Source organism: Monomorium pharaonis, chromosome 8, assembly GCF_013373865.1.
Source record: "Monomorium pharaonis isolate MP-MQ-018 chromosome 8, ASM1337386v2, whole genome shotgun sequence".
In the NCBI taxonomy this organism is placed as follows: domain Eukaryota; kingdom Metazoa; phylum Arthropoda; class Insecta; order Hymenoptera; family Formicidae; genus Monomorium; species Monomorium pharaonis.
Window position 1 is genome coordinate 3,428,989 of NC_050474.1, and position 24,622 is coordinate 3,453,610.

At 42.5% G+C, this 24,622-nt stretch overlaps 1 protein-coding gene across 10 annotated transcripts in view; it reads right to left on the bottom strand.

The window, feature by feature from the left end:
* LOC105836219 (protein turtle) overlaps positions 1–24,622 on the bottom strand; it is a 256,293-nt gene that overhangs the window by 171,246 nt on the left and 60,425 nt on the right. For all 10 annotated transcript variants that reach the window (XM_036290535.1, XM_036290536.1, XM_036290542.1 and 7 more), the window contains one exon: positions 17,337–17,394. The gene's annotated coding sequence lies outside the window, so the exon portion shown is untranslated. The remainder of the gene's footprint in view (positions 1–17,336; positions 17,395–24,622) is intronic.

The window sequence follows — 24,622 nt, forward strand, 5'->3', positions numbered from 1 at the left end:
AACGGTCCGATCGTGCCGAATTCCATGAGCCGCGGTGACGGTATATCCCGGGTTATATCACCGTTGTACACCGCCCTTATAATCGTGTACGAATTTTAATGCCGTGTTTCCAGGAGCGAGCCACCGTGTCGGGGATGGACGCGCGCGCGCCTACCACTACGCTCGGCTGGCTCTCATTCTGGCTTTACGATATCGCAAAACGTCCCCCGCTTCCATTCGAGTCCGATGGCTGTCGTAAGCTTTACGATCGTCCTCGGTCAGCGCGGCTCGCTTTCGCGATATTACAAATCGTTTCGATTTGCCGCCCCGCACATTCTGTGCTCCCGAGCTGCTGCGCGAAAAACTGAAAAAAAAGGATATCTTGACTTTTAAGGGGATTTATTCAACATGAAATTACGTAACTGCAATCAATGAATCGACAGATTGGCCGACAATATTTTATATGCCCGTCGTGTTATTCAAATGTGTATCCAATTAGTTTCTCACTTCTTTGTTTCCAGCCGGATATGATTTAGCCAGATATAATTTATTTATCTCGATGTAATTATTGTTAAACGGTATAATTATCTCTCGTTTATCTATCAATCTTGTGAACATAATTTAATTGGTTGAAAACAGCGTTCGATAATGGTAATTAAAGTTTCATATCTATTTCGAAATTCATGAAACATATAGATTACTCTGTTAATTGTTCCTGTAGCAAATGATTTATGTGTAACATAATCGTCCTATAAAGTCATCCGAATACTCTTGGCACTCAGCACAATTGGCTCGATAAGAAAAACAGTCATTTCCGACCTGCGCGAGTTGACCGATCGCTCGTACTTGGCATGAATCCTGAAACGTTAAACGTCATCGCGTCGCGAATTTTCGCGTACTCGCGAATACGCTTACGGAAGGAAGGAATTTGTATATAACGGATTCCGTGACCGGGGTTGTATACAGAATATTATTTTCTTTCGTCTCTCCGTGTAACAGAGATGCCGCACGATCGTATCAATTTTATCTTATAACGCGCAGCCAGACATAGCTAATTAAATTTTTGACCGCGATAGTTTCCATATTGCGATTTTTATCGCATAAGGTCGAATTAGTGCATTCTGAATATAAAAAAGTGCATCCAGTTAAAAAAGAAGCGCCTGCGTCGCTAAAATGAATGACGTTTTTCACAAGAGAACGCATTTCGTACAAATGATACTCTTAGACTCTGGATTACCAAGTTGCTACAATATTTGATGGGTTTCTCTTCGCTCTACTTATCATATAAGTATAACATGCATTTCGCCTAAAGACCCTAAAGGATAACCGGTCTACGAAGGGTTTTAAGCGAGGTCGACATCGCCGCAAGTTCCAACTTAAAGTTACCGCAGAGTTTAAGTATAACATAACTTCAAAATTTCTCTAATTTAGCAATTAATCCACTTACATTACGCAATCCCGCTTAGTAACTATAACATAAATACGCACAGCATATTTACTCTACGAGAGAATCTTCAAATTATTTATCATGTAAATTAATGTACTATAATTTCATAAAATTGATTTTAACCAAGTGAGAAGACGAAATTGAGATAAAATCGAGTTTAGATAAACAATGATTGATTATCAAATTTTCAACTACTTTTTTTTACGAATTACTCAAAATTTCTATGACGTTTAACAGAAAGTTAACACAAAACGTGTTCTACGAGCAACTAAGACCTCGATTAGAATTTCGCTCGTGAGACGATTCTATTAATACGTTATAGAAGATATTATCAAGGTTCGCCGATGGTACAAACGAGCCATTTTCCGTAAGCCATTGCTCTAACACGTACGGGAGGATCCATCCCGCCTACGAGGGAAAGCCTGAAAACCAACTTATATGCAAATTCAACGACTGTGGTCATAGCACGCTCGATGACCTAGACTGTAAGGAAACGGCACGGTTGAATCGACGCGCGCGTTAAAAAATATAAAAAACTGCTCCGCGTAAGCCGCTTGGAAGTAATTCGAGGGGTCTTTTTCTCCCGTACGCGCCGATCATTATCATTTGCGATAACTTAACATTATCTTGTTCATGAAGCTCACGCGGACAACATAATCTTACACTAATAATAGCGACCGATAAACTATTTAAACTTCTTCGGCAGCAGCCTTCCAGGTAAATAAAATTCTCGAAAGATCACTAACCTTCTCGTATAAGATTAATACGTAAGATATTGCGGCCTGCTTGTTAATACGTATACTCTCTCTCTCTCTCTCTCTCTCTCTCCTCCTCCTCTCTCTCTATTAATGTATATAAAGCAGTACAAAAAAGAGCGCAAGTACACCGGTGAAAAAAGAAGGTTACTTATTATCAAAGTAAGATCCTCTCGCGGGCAAGAGATGTAAAAGTTTGTTCTTTATCTTCCATATAAATATAGCAAGTAACTATATCTTCGTGAATGTAAGAGAGAAAGACGCCAGGCAAGCCATACATCACAACGTATCTTATACCGAGGTTAATATTATACAGCTTCCACGAAATATCAGATATATTTTCGGTGCTTGAGCCCCCTTATAAATTCCAGGCCATACAGGTCGTTGGCCCGTACGCCCGGGCGATAAAACGTACTGATCCGAGTGCGAAATGAACACGCCCTCCCCCCTTCCCTCCCGCCAGAGATATAAAAGTGTGTTAAAGAAACCCAGGACAACGATACCGCGCTTATTAATCCGGCTAAATCATCCGCGGGGAGGGAAGAGCGTTGGAAAATAATCCCGAAGTTTTCCAATTACGACGTTCGAACGCCGACGATACCCGAGATACCGTGGTAAAACCGACCGACGGTCCGCGCGAGGCACGCATGCAATCAACCTCATCCGATATTGTGCGCTCCGGCGTATACATAAGGGGTGGGAGGCTCGCGAACGCGATCCGCACTTTGTACGGAAAGAACGGAGAGAGCGCTTTGTATACCGTTTCGGAGCATCGCGCGCAATAATCAAACCGCCCATCTTTAGACGAAGCATCCGCTAGCATCCTTCGGTCGGTTGCGTCCCTGCGGTCCTTCAACCCCCTCCCCTCGCGGCATTGCGTGCTTCAATCTTGCGGAAAGAACGGACGGAAGAAAAGCGCCGCCCTGGGCGCGCTGGAGCACCTCCTCCTCCCCTGACCTCACCTGCTTGTTCTCCATTATCTTTATTACAAAAGCGCCGTTACGTTTAATAGCCCGGCATTACGCTTGCCGCGCGGAGCGCCTCGATATATCCTTAAAGCCGCTTTCGGCGATAAAGAAGGTGAGATTTACGCTAGTGTCGTATCGTCGCGCGCGACAGACATTTTGCACGCAAGATATTACGCGTAAAATTATACATGTGCTGAGTACATATCTCAGGGCGCAATTTTACAGATGATAATTTCGATCCTAGATGTCCTAGCGGGGTATTTTTCCCCATTTTCCGACGACGAATCGAGATTCAGCAAAATTAGCAAATGGATCATACATCAACGACGAATATAACGTAGCTTTTCGGCAAGATAATGAAATCGTTTCCCGGGGGTCGAAATTTTTAGAACGCCCTTTTAAAAAACGCCAGGAAGAAATCCACGGGACGAGAACGGAATTGAAGATGCGGGGAGGCGGCATTGATTAGTTTCAACGGAACTGGAAACTTCGGTTATGCAAATGTGGCAAGAGCTTGCCCGGCGAGCTTGCACGCGAGCGCGACGCGAGTGCCCCCTCTACCCCGCAAAATCTGTATGCACGGTGCGCGTGCAACCCCCTCCCTCCAACCCCCTCGCGATCTTGTCGCGGCGGTGCGGGCTCGCGCGGCTCACGCGATCGATCCATTCGTCTGAATTAACTGACGTCGATCAAGCCGAACGAACGAAAGCCGATCGATGCGCGCCCAGCACCGCCGATATCTGCTGACACTGACCGAATGAGAAAGATTAAATTAAATTCTACGGGAAGCCGCGCCCGCTCGCACGTTTCCATCTCATTTCGGTTTGCGTGTCACGTGCGCGCGGCGCGTAATGTGTAACGCATAGGGGATGGATGGGTCCGCGGTTTTGGCCCTTATAAATCCACGGATACATATTCCGCAGGCCTACTGGAGACTTTTACGATAATGTTGCGGTCATAAAAATATTCACGTCCATTAGTCACGTCGTACAATGTTCACGGGCGTATCTTTTTATTTCGCCGGCCGCGGCTGCCGCGTTCGTTTGTTCGATTACGGAATCAGTGAAACGTTTCTGTACGCCAAATACGACGCGATTTCGCCCGGGAAACAAAAAAAAACATATATGTATGTTCGGCGAACATGCTGAACAAACAGCGAAATTTTAAGAGATGTATCGTTGTGATTTCACATAGCTCTGTGCTGAAAACCCGATCTCCCTTAGGTATTATGTGATCTCTTAACGTAAACGTGACCCTCTTGAGCTTGCAGTGCTATCGCGAATATTTCACGAGATAACGCCGAGACATGTCGGGAACCGATTAACGTACGAGCACGGAACTGCTCTTGTTTTGCGCTAAATCCAGATCAGCTAAAAACACGTTCCGATGCGGATTCGTTAACATCGGTCGCTCTCCCGATGCACGGAGAGGGAAAAAAAAGCACCGCCACCGAGAACATTTCCATAATCCAAGTTCATCCTTGGCGTCGTCGCATTTTTACGAACGCGTCCGACATAAAATTCTATTCGTGCGGGCCTTGTTCGCGAAATAAGAGGGGAAGAGAGCGCGATGGGCTGTCATTATAGGCGCGGACATTATCTTTGTCCACTGGAGGAAGAGATGATACCAGACGCAGAAAGAAACAGCGAAGGAGAATGGAGATAAACTGAACAATGCGAAAGAGAAAAATGGAATGATATAAAATAAGAGGGGAGAAGTAGAAAAGGCAGAATAAAATAGACAGAAGTGGAGAAACAAATAAAAAAGATAGCAGATAGAAACAAAGAAAGCACGATGTTTGAAAAGAAGGAGAAAAGGGGTGAGAAAGAGAGAATGGGAGAGAGAGAGAGAGGAGTGTTCAGAGTCTCGGTATTTCACCATGAAACCATGTAACTTCCGACGGAATGTACAGTGGCAATGGTCGCGTATATATATCACTTCTACCCTTAACCACCGACCACCACCCTCTACGAGTATACGGCGTCAGCGACGTTCGTAGAGGTGCTCGCTGACCGTGACGCATTTTACGCTACGTGCTCGCTGTCGCGCTGACTGAAATATGTGACTGAAAACACGCGACACATTCGAAATTGCTGTCTTCGGCATGCGGCCGAGTCTCCCGGTCGAGTTTGTATCGAGTAAGAGGCATTGAGACTTGTCACTGCATTGTGGCTCAAGCTGTTGAAGCCAAAGGAGTAGACTCCCCGGAGATTTATTCGACAATAAAAAAAAAACATTTGTAAAATTGCAACATACCTATGCACATAACAATTAAATGTAAACGATGCCATATTGTCGCAGCAATTTAAAAGATAACTACTATCCCTAATATCAGACCTTTCTGCGGGACTAAGCGCGGAGGGAAGACTGGCATTCGGTGAGCTTTTCGTGGTAACAGGATCATTTCTCAATCGCCTATACTCGAATGTTGCGAGCGGATTGAAAAATGAAGGATGACCGAAGCAAAGAAGTATGGATTTCAAAACTCTTTCGATGGTGTCCAAAGACTCACAAGACTCTATTTTTTCTCTCTCTCTCTCCCTCTCTTTTTTTGTTTTCTTCCATCTATCTGTCCATCACAGATCCGATCTTTTCGTGGACCGCTGAATAATAGAACAGAGTCGCCGTAGCTCGAGGCTGGCCAACCTGTATTCTCGCACCCTCGGACTAGTCCGGAATAGTTGTGAATAACGATGCTCGAGAGAGCGCCGGTCCCTTGTCGGTGCTGGTGCTCGAAGTACCAGAGCCATCAACCCAACCCTACGTCCTCTTTTTCACTCGCTACATAAGAGAGCAACATATAGAGTTGTGTATGTGTGTTGGCCATACTTTCTATAAAATAAAATACGTGTCGCCACTGCCTTCTCATACCAGAGAAGACATGCAGAGGACAATGAGAAAAAGAAGAGAAGAGAAGAAGTGCTTTCGTCTCTTGTTTCTCCATCCCTCCTAAACACGACGTGACGTGAAAGGCGAAGAGAACAGGATATCAAGTTTGAGCGCCAATCGATGGCGAGGCTTCAATCGCCGACTGACGTAAACAGATATTTTCTCGCATCTCGTTCAATTACATGTCCAGGAGATTATATTTTTATTTTAATTTAGAAGTAATAACAAAACTGTTAAATAAAAAATTCGAATAATTTTATTATTTTTTATTCGGAAAAAAAGTGCAAAAATTTCATCCATTTTAGTTTAATAAAATTATCATATGCGCATGAAAGAGAGAGAGAAAGAGAGAGAGAGAGAGAGAGAGAGAGAGAGAGAAAATTTAGCCGCGTGACCGATACTGTCATTTCTGTAAAATATCTACATAAAATTTTTTATGTAGAGTTTGCATTTTTCATGAACAAATAAAATAACATGCTCATGAAAGTATAGGTAAATCGTTCACTTTTCAATTAAATATATAAATTAAAACACCATCGCTGTCGAGAAAATCCCTCATTTTTCTGCTTTTTCCTTAATTAATATTCACTAGCGTGTCTTGATTAAAATAAATCGTCAATTTTGAAAGTATACCGTATCGCTGGCGTAAAAAAAACCGATTATGCAGCCGCAATGCAGAAACGCTCGTCGATAAATCAAAATTATCGATAATGTATTATAGTGTATTATACAGTTCATATCGGTTACGTTAAAACAAAAGTTAGAGTGAAAGAAAAGAGAAATTGATAACACAATATAATTGTTGAATGGAAAAATTGTAAAAGAATTAGCAGAAGTTGGAAATTTTAATAACTCACCACTTTCGCATGCATCACTTATTTGAAGCGCGAAAGAAGTGTGAAACCAAGAGCTTCAAGATTTTCTTTTACGATATACCCAACCCGCATATCCTTTTCAGCTTTTAGTGCCAACTTCAGCTTTTAGTCTACCAAAATCTAATTTTATGAGACAATATCCAATGTGTTCACTCAGTAGAACAGACAGAGGAGTATTTGGAAACAGTTACATCAAGATAAACCGAGCTAAAGCGGTGCAATTAGAGCGCGAGAAGGGCAAAGCCGAGACGGGCGGTGGGCCGCTTGACACTACATGTTTGACCGCGAAAAACAAAGCAGAAACCATTCGGGGCGCTGGCCACCTCCGCGAGAGTTGACGAGCAAATGGGGAGAGAACTGGAAAACTTAACAATGCCCGGAGGTCGTTATGTCACGGCGGAGGAAGGTCAAAAAGCGGAGTTTCGCAAAGAGACGAGGCAAAAGGAAAAGAGTTGATCCGGCCGAGAAAGATAAAATGTTACTAAAGTGTCATTTCTCATTCTCACCTTGATACCATTTAATGGCCTTTACCTGTAGAGTCCCATAATGAATTCCATATATGATCGACTGATTACAGATTATATCGCGATAGAACAATAAACTTTAATTGTTTATAATAAAGATTGACAAATGTTTTTTCAATTCGTTTCTTTATAACTCTTATTTTTTCCTCCCCGAAAGATCTTCTTTCATTTATTTCGGACCAACAGTAGCATTCCTTCTTGTTAAAAAAAAAAATCGAGTCCATCGAGATCATCCCGTATAAATTCGTTTAGGAAAAATCGATCTCGAGGAGAAATACGTATCGAATGCATGCGAGAAGAAGCGTCCAGTTATTTCCCTTCGCGAGTCGCGCCGATTCGCGTTAAGGATACACATGGGCACTCGGCCAACGCGCCATTTCGCCGCGAGCACGGAATCTTCTCTCGACACCTACAGAATTATCGCGGCCCGCCTTCCGTTTTACAATTCCCCGGGGGATTCCCGGGTAATACGAGGTGAATCCTTATTTTTCGACAGTTTTCGAGCGAAAACGGACGCGGCTGCAACGCGACTGGCTTCGTCGTGAAATCCACCGCACACCCAGGGGTGCTTTAACGTTTATTCGTTGCATACATATCGAGTATCGCAATTTCGGGTCTTTAAAAAAACTTAACATCGGTTCGCGAACAATGTCCGCCTGTTAACACTTTTTATTGTAGTGACACTTGTATTTAGCTCAGAAAAAAAGACATTTACTCCATTCTATTAACTAAAGTTTAAGTCTCGCTGTTTAAATCTTATGCCCTTTCTATTTTATAATTAAAACAAAATTTATATTTATCACTATATCTTTTTAATACAATAAGAAGACTAGAATATAAGAGGGCAAAATAACAAATATTAAAATTTTTTTAAATCGAAAAAAATGCAAAATGCAACCGTATGAAAGTTTCTTTACAAAAGCTCTTAAGAACTTTTTTTACGAAAAAAATACTTTAACAGCGATACTAACTATCGAGTCTACGATGATCTCGCACCTACAACGAGGAGGAACTGACCCCTCATCGCAATACATGATTTCTCCGATTTCTCCAGAACTCCCTCGTGAAGCATTCCGAACTTCCCGAAACTTCAAGATGTGATATATCGAAGAGCCGAGAAAAATTCTATTCCCAACGGACGAAAACTCGATGCAACCACGTGTTTTCTTCGCGTGGAAGATCCCATCGTGGGCTGTGAACGCTCCGCGAGGAAGTCGACACAAAATCTCGATGGAAACTTTCGAAAAGCTTCCGCCCGCCTCCTCGACATTACTTCCGCCACCGCCTCGCCGTCATCCAAAATCCGTTTCCTAAATCTCGTACCTAGCCGAAGCTACTTCCACCGTAAAATCACGCGCACGTAAAACGGGCAATAAAGGGGGAAATGAGAATATGCGCGCGCGCACTTTTCTGTGAAAAAACAAGAAAGAATTAGTGAATCGGTAAGCATTTAAATCTACCGCAAACCACAATGAAAAGTTAGAAAAATTATCGATACAAAATATTTCAAAAGAAATTCACGAAGTAGTTGAGAATTTCTTTCGCATTAACCGTGATGCCAGCCAACTAATTTACAGATTCCCAAAGCCATGTTTTAATTTGAAAAGATAGACGAAATAATATTTCTCTGTAACAGAAATTATTTATCGTTGGCGAAACCAAACAAAAATGGATAGAAAGTAAGAACTGAACCAATATTTGAATATTGTAATTATTATCGGTATGTCTATCTTACCATATCTTATACCTCCCGAGGCTGTATCTCAATAGGACATGTCGGTGGTCAATGAAAGCGAAGAGTTACAGTCGCCAAGAATCGAGCCTTTCGAAAGAATTGACTCGAGAAGGGGTAAAACCGACGGCATAATGGCGATTTCCATCAGGAGACGTTTAAAGTACTGTGCAAAGACGTCGGCGTTACTACCACTATCGGAGATCGCGAAGGCAGCCCTTGTGGGAAACAAGGGGATGAATAGAAGCTTCGAAGGCGATGAAGATGGTACGAGACAGACGGAGACAAGAAGCGAAGGGAGGAGGAGAAAAGAGCGAGAGAGAGAGAGAGAAAGAGAGAGAGAGAGAGAGAGAGAAATAGACGAGAGGAAGAAGCGACGCGACATGAACGCATCCGACGTTCGACTTATTCAAATGAGCCGATAGATTGAGCCACGACGGTGCCATTTGTTTCTTTCTCGAAAGCCTCTCGTACACCCCCAACCCGATTTTGTCGCCAAGGCTATTTCTCTTTCTCCCTCACTTTCTCACGTACGCACATCTCGAACGGATTTCATACCGCAATTGTTAACGTTAAAAGAATAATTTGAAATAAATGTGGCAACATATTCTCATTAAATAATAGTTGAAAGTAGCGCAATGTCGGAAATTTAACTACGCGAAATATAAGAGATGTGAGCTGAGAACTAGTTGCCTGGATACACGTATATTCTCGTGAATGCATCCGTAACGCTGACCAGTCAGGATAATAGCCGACCGCGAGCAATTCTCGTTAACGAGTGCGGGTCACGAAAGTGAAAATAAAAGTCGACGGAAGAAAAGTGGCCGAACAAGAGTAACAAAGATATAGATACTGAATACGTATTATGAATAAAATAGTCTATAAAAAAAATTAATTTTTTTTTCTAAATATAAAAGAGAATATTCAAACTTTCTAGCGGTTACCTCAAAACAAAATTTTAATTGCTAAAAAATATCTGATATTTATAAAAATCCATTTTTACATGGCGCAACTTTAAGTTGATTATAAGTAATAAAATTTTGCAATGTAAAAAAAGCAGTAAAATTTTGAAATTCTGTTATATTTATATAATTTCTACGTATAAAAAAATTTCCATGTATTCCATCTGTAATTTTATTCGTAATACAATATGTTTGCACAAATCAAATTAATACATATGCACTAAAGAGAATAGAAGCAATATTTAATTTTATAAAATATTAAAAAATTTCAACGTATATGTAAAAAATGATTATATATATGTATATATAAATTTACATTTATTACATTCAGACTTCACATCATTGAAATTTATAACGATTATAATTATAATGGCAACATGTATAATAAAGATGTAGAAAGTTAGAATGAAAGATAGAGAGAACAGAGAGGAAAAAAAGCGATGCAACGGGCCGATGGGGCATTCCTTCCGATTTTCCACGTCATTTCGCCGCATCCGTTACGATAGAAAATTCCCTCCGCCCGTGATACGACAAGGAGAGGAGGAAGAATCAGTCGACCGGACTCGAATCGGTGCGTCCGCAGTAACGTGCGAGAATCGCAAGCGCGAGCTCTCTCTCCACCGATGGTTCTGCACGTGTTACTTCCTCTTTTTCTTCCATCCATCCGATCGTTCGGCGCACCTACCTACCTTCCACCCTCTTATTTGCTCCTTTTCTCTTTCCCACAGTTTCTCACTTTCGAGTCTGCCCGGCACCAACGTGAAAATCAACGTGTAGAAAAAGAGAGGAAGAGCAGGAATGCTCTGTTCCTCGAAACCCTCTTTTATACTTCCGTTCGATTGACGGTGAACCGTAACGAGTGCCGTCGACTAAAAACACGATCGCGCGTAATCGGCGCCCTTATGTGATTTTAATCGGGCGGCTACGAGATTGCCGTATCCGAGATTGCGAATCATCTCCTCAAATGACGTTAGAATCTCCGTCATAAAGATGTAAATCTCGCCTTTACCTGTCGCGTTACTTTGTTTTAATTTTATTGGGCAAAATTATTGCTACTGTTTAAGCACGACGACCTACTTCCATCGAACAAATGTATTTTTTATAGAAACTCTTTCCCTTCTACTGCCGTAGCGAATAAAATTATAAAAGCGCACTTTTGTACGCCTATAAGCAGTGCCTTTCTCGTTCCCTGGAGCTTCTTGTCGACGTCACTCGCGTAAAAGAATATCTATTTAGGGGATCTACTTGTGGGTCTTCGGTTGAAACACGATGACTAAAAAAAGTGAAAGTAAAGCGCGAACACGGAGACGACAAGAAGAAACCATATTTCGATATCGGAAGTGGTCACGATCTATGTCAGACACATATATGCGGGTGCACGATGCACCTGGGTCTCGCGTGCAACTAGTAAAAGTAACCTTATATCCTGTCTCAAAGAGAGAAAGAGAGAGAGAGAGAGAGAGAGAGAGAACAATAAGGACATTGCGTCAGACTCGGCTTTCCTGTTGACCGTGAGAGTGTAATTACATTCGTTCGTAACGTGCTATTCATAAAATAAAACCATTGTCTCTTTACTTTTACCTCGAACCCACAGCGTTATACCGAGATAACGACCTTTCCGAAAGCGACGGTGATTACGCTAATCTTCCTGTAAATGACGTCTTCTCGGGAATACGCGGTAATTTATAATGGAACGCGGCTCGAAGCCTCGCGTTCTTACGCACTGCGTTTTCCCATCGCACATGAAAACCCTCGGTAAAATTTCGAATTCAGCGCGCGCCACGCGAAGCAATAAATTTCAGCGAACAATCATTCGTGGGGTCGGCTTTTAATGACCCTGCCGTGAGCCCGGCTCATACCCAGGATATTGGAGCAACCTGATCGATTAGGTACCGAATGTTTCGTGACTTTTTTCTGCTCTACCAACATCTCCGCGACCGAAGCAATCGATTCATTTTATTATTCGCCCGATTCCTTCAATTCAGCCCAATTCCGCGTTTAATAAACTTCTTTTGTCTCAACTCTATTTAGTCGCATTTAATGAGAAAACGCGAATAAACGAGACGATTCGAGCTTGCTGCGACGTTTGTTACAAAGAAGGAATAGCCGTCATCCGTAGTGATTAAGATGCACCTAAATAATTCGAGTCCTTTCTCTAAATAAAATATAATTATAAACATATGAGAATTACAAGAATATATAATTCTATTACTTATACGGGACGGAAAATAAACGTGAGCATTTGATTAGAATGTTCATTCATTGGTGGCTGTCCATTGACCGTTTTACTATTCTACGAGTGAATGAGAGAAAGAATAAGACCGAAGCTTAGTTCACCATCGAGTCATCTTTCACCATCTTTCGCTACAGCTCTGTCACCTCCCTGCGCACCCTGCTTGCGCTCGCCGTACTTTTAGGAGTAAGAAGTCGCTTTCCAGCCCGTAAAAGTGAATGCATAAAAGTGCACGTCGCGAATGCATAAAATGGCGAATAAACTCCGTCGTAGAATATTCGTGCTTACTGCTTTCCCTCTCTCCCTTTCTCCCGTTTCCCTTTTCTCTCGCATTCTCTCGTCGTTCCCGCTTTCCTGGCCCCCGGTCCGACGTTGCACACGAGCTCGCACATTCACCTTGCTTCTGCACTTTTACACCACCCCTCCCCCTCCCCCGCCCTCCCAGCCGGCACCAAGCTATGTCGTGTGCTATATCGTGCGGAATGCATCTATACTAGAATCTATCGACTTTCGCGCGCCTGCCATCCGAACCAATCTTGTACGCCATCCCCGCGCGAAGATCGTAACGTTGCGGGGGTAAGTGCCGGGAAGCTTGCATACCCTTCGCACCTTTGACAATGTCGACTATATTCTACTGCTGAGATTTTCATCGGCGCATCCGCCGATTTTCGAGCGAAAGACTACGCGAACGACACGATACATGTTGGGAGGGCGACGGGACTTTAAGAGCACCGAGAGGAATCCTCACGAAGAGGAAAGCGCGTGCACCGTAAAACGAAAGGTCGCTGTCGTTTCTATGAAAATTGTGCATACGAAAGGTCGGTACTAAAAGGCAGATAGTAGATCTGGATTCAATGGAAGATAAGAGACCCATCGAATCCTGTCGTCATTACTCGTCTTGTTCTCACGTATCTCTTCTCAACGTTAAATATCGACGTCAACGAAGAACGCGAGCAAATGTCGGCCGCGTATGGGGCTCGATGCACTTTCCTCGGAAAAAGAGTCCTTACTGTATTTTTCTTAGCCGCGCGAAAGGAGCGAGGCGTGCTGGGAATATAGGCGTACACTTTGTACGCTAGCACTATATGCGTTATAGAGCGCGTATATAAGGATCGTATATATCATGCGAGATCAAGGCGGATATTCGCGCTTTTCGCATTATCCTTCAATAACTCGAAAAGTCTATTCCCTTGTGCGACAAGTTCCCGTCTCCTTTCGCTCCTTTCAGTCAATCGAGAAAATGTATCAGCTTCGTTTAAAACGCCGGATGCGCGATATTGCTACATCGCCGACAGCAAATCACACGACGCAGCCGTGTTCCATTCCTCTTAACCGCGGTTTATCGAAGCAAGCGCGGAGAAGACACGCTCGTCCCTCGAAAGAGAAAGGGGGAGCAGGACGAATGAATGAACGCCATTGAAAAGCGAACAGTATATATAGTTAAGCACAATGGGCCCTTGGAAAACGATGCGGCGTGGAAAATGCGGTAAAGGGGATGCAGCGAGTTTTGTTCGCACTTTATATGCCGGTTCACGCGTGCAAAACAGTCAGCATACTCTCCGCTCCTCTGTACGTCGCCGACGCGGAAAGACGTTGCGGGCGAGGTGAGAATGTAAATCAGACGACGCGCGAGACGGAGTTACATGACTCAACCAGTACGAGAGAACACCGTCTTTAACACACCGCGACGCAGACAGACAGTTTCGCCGACAGCCCAATTCAAAATTTCTTTCGGTTAATCCCGCGATATTCCCCTCGCGATATTCGCGTCGCGGATATATTCCGCGTGTTATGCGCGCGCGGAAAAGATTTCGCATGACAGTATTGAATGATGTCCTGCAACAATATTATTCGATAATGTACCGCGGGAGAAGAGGGAGGCGGCAAATCCGTTTGATTGATATAAAATTTGCATTGAAATACATTGTATATAGGTGCGTCTCGCCATCACGACGACGTGCGACGTTATTGTAGGGGGTGAAAATGGCGCGTCGGGCGATTCTGGTTCGGTGGACATCCCCGCGATCGAATCTCACGAGCGTCACGGAACGATCGGAAAACGCGATTGAAAATATTTACGAGGATGTGAATGTCAGGGCGCATCATCGCGCGAAAGGATCGTCCGTTTCCCGCGCGCATTCGAGACAGGTATATCCGTTCCGAAAGCCTTTTGCGTCTGACCGGGTTCGATTGATCGTTCTACCTCCGGCTGGTGTATGTTCGAACACACAATACGCGGCTCGACTTTAATATATCGCCGATATTACCGGCTTGCGGAAACGCGGCGCGAACGAGTAATGTGAAAGTGGGAAAAGCGGGAATTGCTCGGGAACAAGCATGCGAAAAAAGAGAGAGAGAAAGAGAGAGGAAAGAAAATGGAAAACAAAAGCGGAGAAAAAGAGAGGAAGTAAAACGTGAAAGGGCCTCTGGAAGAGTTCACACGGGTTTTGCGAGAAAGAGGTACTTCGTAAAATCAACGGATAGGGCGACGATATAATAATATCGACGAACGATCAGCTTTTTGGAGCCCCCAATTTCGCTGGCTCGCTCCGCCAGTGAATGGCAAACTGTTGTTAAGCGACATATCGGTGCTATTTGCATTTCGGCTGCTCATATCGCTCGTATGTATACCGGTTACGCAATATTCGACGCACGAAAAATCGTTTTCAATAGGCTGACAAGGAGACAAGGGCGCGCTACAATATGCAAATGGCCAATTAAACAGCGGAGCTACATTCAAATGAAGTCGGCGCATGCCGACTTGGGGGGGGGGGGGGACGAGGGGCCCACAGCTTACAGGGATTACTCGTCTTTAAATTATTTTCCATACCGATTTCTCGTCTTCCCCGGTAATCGCAAGCCAGCTGCAGCGTGCATGAATAAATAAGATGCTCGGTGCAGCTTTAGCGAGGAGAGAAGACTGCACCTTCAAAGAAAAGTTACTTCGTCGGTCGCCGTGGACGACGGAGATAACATACGGATCGCTGCGCGTGTTGAAACGAGATAAATCGCTCGCGGATCTTCTTTTCTCAAACTTTGCTTGTTCGTAAGAAGGAAACAAAAAAAGAGGGAACGGAAAAAAAGAAGAATCCGATTATCTAACAATATTTTATTTTCTGGCCGGTTATTCACTGGCGCCCGTCCTTATTGCCGGACTTGATTAATTTCCCGGCGCGGAAAACCATTTTCCCATTCATTCCCGAAACGTCGGCCATCCCTTTTTTTTTCGCGTCCGTCCAGTGCATCTATTCAGGCGCAAAGAACCCTCCGCAGCGACGCGGGGTTGATATCAATTAAGCACGCTAACTCCACCGCGACAACCTTTTTTTCCTCACCCAGCCACCGTGTCGCCGATGTTTGCATTCAGTACGCTGAAAGAAATCTATGTACTTGCGGCCGGCGCAAAAATTTTACCCCGCTTATTTTGTGTCCGCTAGCGGGAACACGGGACACGGCGTCGTCGGGCAGCGAGATGATGAAATGCGAGCCGAAAACATCGTCGAGTAACGTCATACTTCATCGAGAGAAATAAATGACCAACAAAATGCAATTAAATTTTAAATCGCCATGTTTGAAGCACAAGCATACGGAGTGGACGCAACATGTATCTTATATTATATAAGTTGACAATCGGATCGGCGGCCATCGCGACTCTATTCCCGCGACGCAGCGTCGTCAACGAGCGGATACTAATGCCAATCTTCAGCGGAAGCTGAAGCATCGTCCACCAGCGATGTACACGAACGTCTAGGTAGACACAAACGTACGTATCCATCGCGGGGACATAAAGACGAAAAAGATGTCTCTATGGCAGAAGGGCGGTCTCATGTCGTTTCAACGATGCCAATATTATCCTCGAGTCTCGTCGAGAACGAGTCTTTCGCGAGCGGTGTACGCGGTTCGTTCCACTGGAAAAATATTTATTCGACCGCGATGGAAAGGAGAAGTCTCCCTATACTTGCGACAGACGCGCGGTGCATAACCCGTGTTCCATGGTCGTGTGTGCGTACAACGGCGACGGTCTCCCCTTTTCGGTTTCACCGGCGACCGAGAAGTCTCAATCCGCTTGAAGCTGCGAGCGAACACGAGAGTCCGAGAGTGACGCTAGGAATGAGGTAAAACGACGAACGTACGTCCCCGACCCTGGAGTCTGGTTTCATGCTTTTTACAACCAAACTGCGCGACTGATATCGTGAGAGAGAATGCATTCGCAGCGAACGCGTGCGTACACGCTAAGCTTCATTTCGCTTGTATACGTGTGTCGGCTGCAACGTACACACATACGCACGTGCAAATGCGTAATTCCAATATTAAAAAGACGCCGAGACTGCGTTCGAATATTTTCAGGAGTATACACGCGCTGTGTTCTCATAATATATTTTTCTATGATAAAGTTTCAGGTGTTTCCAGTATACTCTTTGCGAAAAATTAGAAAACGAAACGGCAACGTTTGAAATTTGATCTTCGTTGGAAATTTCCCTTCGCAAGAGATTTTAGTGGCTTCTCAGGACGAATTTGCAAAGTATAATTAAGGTTCTCTTCCAATTTAGTTTAGAAACATAATTCGACGTTGCTCATTAAACAAATCAATTTTCCGTTTTAATGAAATATTGTAAGTTACATTCGAAAATTTTCGAACGTGAAATGCCTTGGCGCCTATGCCCGACGCGAAGCCCCATTTCGCGTACGTAGTTGGCGGAGGATGAAATAAATCGGCAGGCTGCGGCCACGGTCGATTTGATTTCGATCCTGGAACGAGCGAGAGCGCAGCCGAGCTCGCGTTAATTACCAGCAATTTCGGCGTTTCGCCGCTCTTTAAACACCGCCTTGGGAATTAAGCGTGGCGCTACATTGTCGATAGGGAGCAGCGAGTGCGAGAAAGACAGAGATAGAGAGGAGAAGTGGAGAGATGCTCGTTTCTTGCAGCCGCGTTTACAATTTATAATCCTATTACAGGATTTAGGATACTCACCGGTGTGCGTCACTCCAAGTCGACGAAGCGAAAGCTCCTCTCAAAAGGTATCCGGGCTCTTAAACACAGAAAGAAAAGGAACTTGAGTACATTGTAAGTAAGGCGACCGCTCCATCGTTAATTATGGCCACATTAATTACGCGACTTATAATTACGATATTGCGGTTCAACTAAAGATACTTATGGTTGGAAACATTATACCGAAGCATATTTTATGTCTTATATTCATAAAGCAAATACATACAAATATATATAGGTACACATACACACTTTTGACTATATTAATAATTTGATATTTACAAAACCCTCTACGGTATAAGCATCAACCATGTGCGTAGTCATAATCTGTTATGTTTAAAAAGAGATTTAAAATAAAAATACAAGAAAGATGTTTCATCAGTATAACGTCAGCAAACACGATATTAGTTACAGTAACGCTATCGCAGTATAACCGACAGTAATATCAATATCAGGTATTTCCAGGAAGTACATCATTAATGGCCTTACTCGCGCGAGAAGAGAATGGCAGCGCGTTAATTGATTTTTCATTCGACAAAGCCGCCAGAAGCTCTTCAACGTCCCGTAGACGGAAAACGAGCAGCTCGCGATGGAAATCCTCGTGAAAACAGTCGCTGCACCCGGCAACCGGCAGATCCGAAATCCTCTCAGCGGAAATCTTTCTCCGTTGGAATATTTAGCGGCCGAACGAATTGCAACGAAAGTGCACAGGAAAAATCGCTCCTTCCGTCAGGCGGGAATTTGAAAGTTCCTCGGAAAACAGTTTAATTTTGCGTGAAATATAGCGCTGTTCTGTTTTTTTCTTTTAATTCGAGCGTTTATTTTATGCAACTGCAGCAACGCTCTCTTAACCAGCAGAGACTCTTTTTCTCAAATCGTAAACAACAGACGTATATATGTACAAACGTCTCATTTCACTCACAAAGAGCAGAATGTATTTCGCTACAATGTTCACGCAAACGATAATTCATGCTCAAACGTAATGCCATTCATTTTAACGAAGTCGCGGACGAACCGGAACGCGGAAGTTCCGGCAAAATTAATTTTCTCGCACAACTCTTGCAGTCCCAAAACGGAAATCGCAAGGACCCGGCGCAACTAAACGCAAGGCGCACGTGCAATTCATTTCGCTCGTTCATTATAGATTTTAATACCACTCGCGTCGGGACCCCATCATAAATTAAACTCTGACAGACGAAACTGCGACGGCATAGTCGAATCCGCGAAATACGTTGCGGTCCGACGGAAACACAGAGATTGTAATTTTTGGAGATGAATCCCTCGATCACCAAATGTGATACGCGTTTTGTAGTCAATGAGCTAATTTTAATTTTGCTGATTTTAATATCACCGAGCGGACTAAATTTTAATAAATTCTACAGTAAAAGAAAACGGGAGGCACATCCCGAATAAATATTTATAATATTTATATCGAAGTATGCAAAACAGCATGCAGAAATAGAATGTATTCAAACGCACGCTGTATTGTAATTGTAACGAGGCGACGTGTGTACGATTTGTGACACGTATAGAGAGATGTATAACTATGGAATTTATTAAAATTGTATTAAACAACGTACTGAAGAAAATGTAATTGCTTCATACGAGGGAACATTACGAACAGGCATGATTGCAAGAGATGAATGAGCGAATTGTGGAATGGTAAATATTAGGAATTACGCCAATGCGGATTCACCAACGTGTCCTGTCCCGATGTGTGTTCACGTGATTGTGACGTTCACACACTCTCCGACATCCCAGAACATATCCCAGGAGAGCACGCGAGGAGAGGCCATTAAGTGGCACCAACCAGTTTTCCCGTCGTTTCTTCGCGATACCACCGGCTGGCAATATATTTTCCCTCCCTTTTAATTACACGCATTACTTACGCTCGTTAATTAGCCTCTAGCTGAGGATCAGAAAGCCGGGAGGGTGAGTGCCAGACATTGGATGCAAGCATTTGCGTCAAGTGCTAGCTATGCGCCCCGTTTCCCCTTTCCCATCCTCTCGCGAGGAGGAATCTCTTCGTTCGATTATAATGTCGATCTCGCAGTCTTTCTACTAAATTAGAAGAAATTGTAATTTATTTCCAATTGTAGGAATTAAATAATTATCGTAATGTTGTACGAGAATAAAATTAAATAACCGTAAGGAAAATCTATTGGCCTTTCAATCAAGTAACTTGGGCAACATAAAATTGGCTTAATCGATCAATAACTTGTAAAAGTTCGTCTATTTTCAACGAATTATATAAAGGAAGTTTTATTGGACACAACAAAATTTAAAATGGTTGATTGTGCTAGATGGTTACTACAATGCTAGAGTTAGTTCTAAAATCCTTATCAGCAAAGCATGAATAAATTCAAATTTTAATATGTCTTGAGAAAAAAGTTTTATCCTTAGAATTCAAAGAGTATTGTAAAAGACAATGGACAGATTTCTCCTCTACACACACATATACATATATATGTGTGTGTGTATATATATATATATATAATTTTCTGTCATTTTTTATCGCACTCGAGAAAGTCGCGCTTCTTCTGTACTTTAAAAGAAGTCGACACTACTCCTGAAAAAGAAGAGACGACAACGAGGAGAAAGAAGAATAAGATCGTCGGTAAATCAGTCCTCGGTGATTTTTATACGGCGACATTTCCCGGTGTATTGCTATGATATGCCGAGCGCTAAGTTGAAAGGGAATGAGAGGAAGGCGCGTTTTTCTATTTACATCGGAGCTTGCTATTCTCCTTTCTTCGCGATCTCAATTACTGATGCACCATTGCCGACTGCTTCTTTCAATTTGCCAAGTGACACTCCAAAGTACAGTTGCTAAATATAGTGAGCTACTTATGAGAATGGGATATGGATGTCGACTGAAGACGTTTGGAAATTGCACGGTTTACTAAAAACGTCGAGCGCTTCGGTTTGCCATGATGCCTCGTGACGTTCAATATAACGTTCAGCGAAACTATAGAATCAAATAAATAGAAGCACCTTCCGTGATACCATGTTTCAATCTATTTGTTTCAGTCCGCAATGCCACGCTACAACACACAACTAATAACAGGCCCGTTATCTTCTTTTGAAATATCTTTTATTGAAGTATCGCCTTCTCCCATATACTTGGTGATCTACAACTCTCTACTGACGTCGCGACTGTTCATATCGAGAGGATTCTTCATGAAGATACATGCACCGAGCCGCCGGGAAATACAGAGTCACGGATCCGTGCTAATAATTTTACAAGTTGGTCGATAAATTTCTAGTAAGGAGGTACGGGACCGTACCATGAAAATCGTAAGCGTAGAAACGCGGGGATTTGACCGTATATCACAACGGCGCGCTAGGGGAAAAAACTTTACCACCCATTGCTAGGAAATATAGCACCCCACGGTATAGGAAGGATCCTGCAGCGAGCACCCGCTACTGTCTCATACGTGCATATAACTACTGGTTATATAGTACAAGTGACTACGATAAAATATAAGCAATGTCGGACTGCTATTTCGACATTTCGGACAGAACAAAATATTGTAATCTGTTTTGTACTTTATGGACTTTTTACGGAAGCGTCACGTCTTTAAAAATAACAAAAATTTGTCTCTAATATATCATCGGATTATTTATCACCTAAAGCAAAATCAAAATCAAACCAGGCGCAAATGAACATGAATGAATAAACAAACCTTTCTTTTAACAAGTACAAACGGTACCGTAAACACGAACAAGTCCAAAAAATCTAAGTATTAAGAAACAAATTTTACTTGCAACATTAAAAAAAAATATTTATTAGTTACAAAAGGATTTGATTGTGATGACAAAATATATCTAATTTTTCTTGTTAAATAATCTATTTGTTAGAAATAAAATTTTTATTTCGCCATATTTTTCGATACAGATTTATTTCAGTGAAATAAATTTATAATTTAAATATACTACAAATAAATTTTTAACTATTTTTTTCAGTGTAAAATAAATTTAATATCATAAAAATTTACTTAACATTTTTTTAATATAGTAAATAAATTCAATTTCTTTTTCGAGGATCTGCCGCAATTCTTAATCTTCAACGTAACAAAGGAACTTTGCAAATGTCTCTTTCGAGTAGTTACTTCGCTATTATTCGTGTGGCCCATTACACCAGTTGTATAAACAGATCGCTCTACACGCTTTTCAAAGAAGCTCGATGAATATGGAAGTGTGTCATCCGGTCATGACAGCGACTTCGCGTGGCACACTTTTACCAATGCCTCGTTTCACTTTCGCACGGGACCGACACGCCAGGGTCACTCGCTCGTCGAGTTCGCTCGCTTTCTCTCTCCGTGAACTTGAAATCGAATTATACACGCTTACGCAGCCAAGCGGTTACGCAATTCGTCGTAATCCCCGGCACGTCGATACCTGCCACTGCGAATGAGGCTGAAGCTACTGGAAACATTGACAGCTCTTTGCGAATCAGCGAGATTCAAACTTTTCCCCTTATTTCACCGCAAGCGGATTTTACAGCAAAAATTTTCGCGTGTACTCTTACCCAGATGTTAACGCTGAATTAAAATGTTGTAACAAAAAGCATCGATCGATGAAATTTTCGCTAAGGATAAATGGGCACTACAATGTGCGAACAGACCGCATCAGATGAAATTTGCACGTAACACAAGTGAATTGTATAGGTGGATCGCTCAGCGCAAGAGTTGTACATCGCAAATTAAGTTCTGCTTGATTTCTGATAACATTTACGAACTCTCGGTTAGTTTATACACGTACACACACCCCGATTAACGAATTACCTGCCTGTCGTCCTCGAAGGAAATGAAGTCGAAGCGACGCCGGAAAATCGGAGACACAAGCGCGGGAGGAACGGAACCGGATTAATCGCTTAGGATCTCTGCTCGGGGTCTCCGGCGTAATATCCGACGGTGATTCAACTCGTCTCGAGGGTGTCTTCGGAGTACGGCAATAACAGAATAATTACTATTCCCACGTGTAATAGGTATAGTCATTAAAACGCGACATTAATTATTATTAGTTATGTCCACGACGAAGAAAAGTCGAGCTTCGCCATCCCGCGTCGCGAGAGCATAAAGATAGATGATAATTTCGCCTTTTAACTGTTTGTTAACTATTAACTAATCTGTCATTGCCATTTGTTTCAACGCGTGGTTTATAAAGCTACAGCGCGCGTTGCTTTCGTGATAATATTCTCTTTCCAGTGCGTGCACTCCTAATATACTACGGGAAAAAGCACGAAGCGCGTTTTGTTGGGGCTTTTTCTTTTGCTGTTTTCTATGTTCGCTCTATTGTGTTCGGAGCGACAGCATCTATACAAGTGCCTGCGATCGTCGTAGTGCCAGCTGCGAAAATACCGAGCTCCACACGCGCCGGTGATCGCACTAATTATGAGAACAAGATGAGCGTGTGGTAAAAAAAAAAAAAAAAAAAAAATTCGCGGAGCTCACGGGGAAAGAAAGGGCCGAGGGCCCTGAAAAATTCCCCTTGCTCCCCTTTATATAGCGAGTACAATGCGCAACGCGTGATTCCCACCGACATCGCGATATCATGAATTCTCACACTACGGCGCGGAGAGTGCGTTCACTCCGTGCTCGAGGAGTCGTCGACCGTTACTCTTGACACGTGGAATATCCTGTCGCGCACTGTCGATCACGGCTATCGATTATTTACGCCGCGATCGCCATTGTTTAACTCGTCGCCGGATCAAGATACGTCGTTTCATTATCTCGCGCATGCCGCAGATAAACCGATTGCGTCTGCAGTTGACGTAAACGCGTTTGGCTGCGGTAACCCGCCTGTGTTCACGTTTGGTTTATTAGAAATGATTAAGAATCGTGATTTTTTACTATAGCATGCATACCATATCTTAAAATATCATATAAAAAAGGTACGTTTTTGCCACGTCGATATCCAACCACTTTTTTATCTATTTAAAGTGGTTAAAAAGAGTCTGTAAAGATTAATAAACATATACTTTCAAATTTCTAAAATAAACATCTATACTTTATTTAAAAAAATAAAAAAAATCAAATGTATGATTTTTAATTACCTTTCAATTTACCTTTGAAATTTTGAGAAACTTCCACGGATGGCAATCAAATATGGAATACTCATGGTAACGATGATGGTAACGATAATACAAATAACTCAGATACAAAAACAAATGTAAACCGTAATTAGCTAAAAATTTTCTATCTTCCAGAACTTTCGCTATTGTTCTCTGGTGTATAGTCTCATGATAAAATCGTCCGAATTAAAGAAGAGAAGAGTGTAAAACATGTGCTCTTGTTCAGTATATAAGCATATTTTAGCAAAATGCGCGTAAGAGCGAAATATCGGAAAAGGGCCGATCCCGTAAGACCGTACGAAGTAAGCACCGTTCAGCAGACATGTTAATCTCGCCCGTATATATGAGCACCAGGGACCGCGTTAGCTTTTACGACCTATCCTTGACTGCGATAATGGCGCTATTTATATGTAGAACTCGGTATTCTCACGGCGATGCACGTAACGCAGGACAAATGTGTGCACCTGCCGAAGCGTATCTTCGCAGGGAGGACGCCTTCTAAAAGGCCACGCGTATACAATGCGACTGAATCCACCGGCACAATTGCGCAATGGATAACGACTTCTATAAAGTGCAGAGCGAGAACTTCTAGTAGCGAGAACGGGAAACATGAAAGAACAGCTTTACGATGCGATAGCATGCTCGATAAGAAACGTAAGTACACCCCAGCGAGATGATTTCGTTTATAAATCAAGAACGATGCAATCGCGGACTAGCAAAAGTTTCGACTTTCAGTCTTTAAAAAAGAATTTCACGTGTATTGTATCTATATTAACATCTATATTATCTCTCTTAAGAAAGAATCTGACATTTTAATAGTGTAATCATAATAAAAATGTAATCTGAATGTATTCTCGAACACTGAAAGAAAATTATTGCAATTATTGCAATTTAATTATGCTTCAAATTACCATAAAAGTTATAGTAAAATCTCATCGTATTTTTGATTAAAAAAACTTGATAGATCTATGAGAATAAATTATAACAATAATAATTATAAAATTATAAAAACGTATACGTAAGATATCAGAATTACAGTTTCAACATTAAAAACATTTATCGCGAGATTCACTCTCAACGCGTTTTGCAAACATTTTTTCTCAGACGACTCGCGACAACAGATTTTTTTTTAGTAGAACGTCAACAAATGGAATTTAAATTTACGTGCCACTGTCACGACCATTACTTTGTA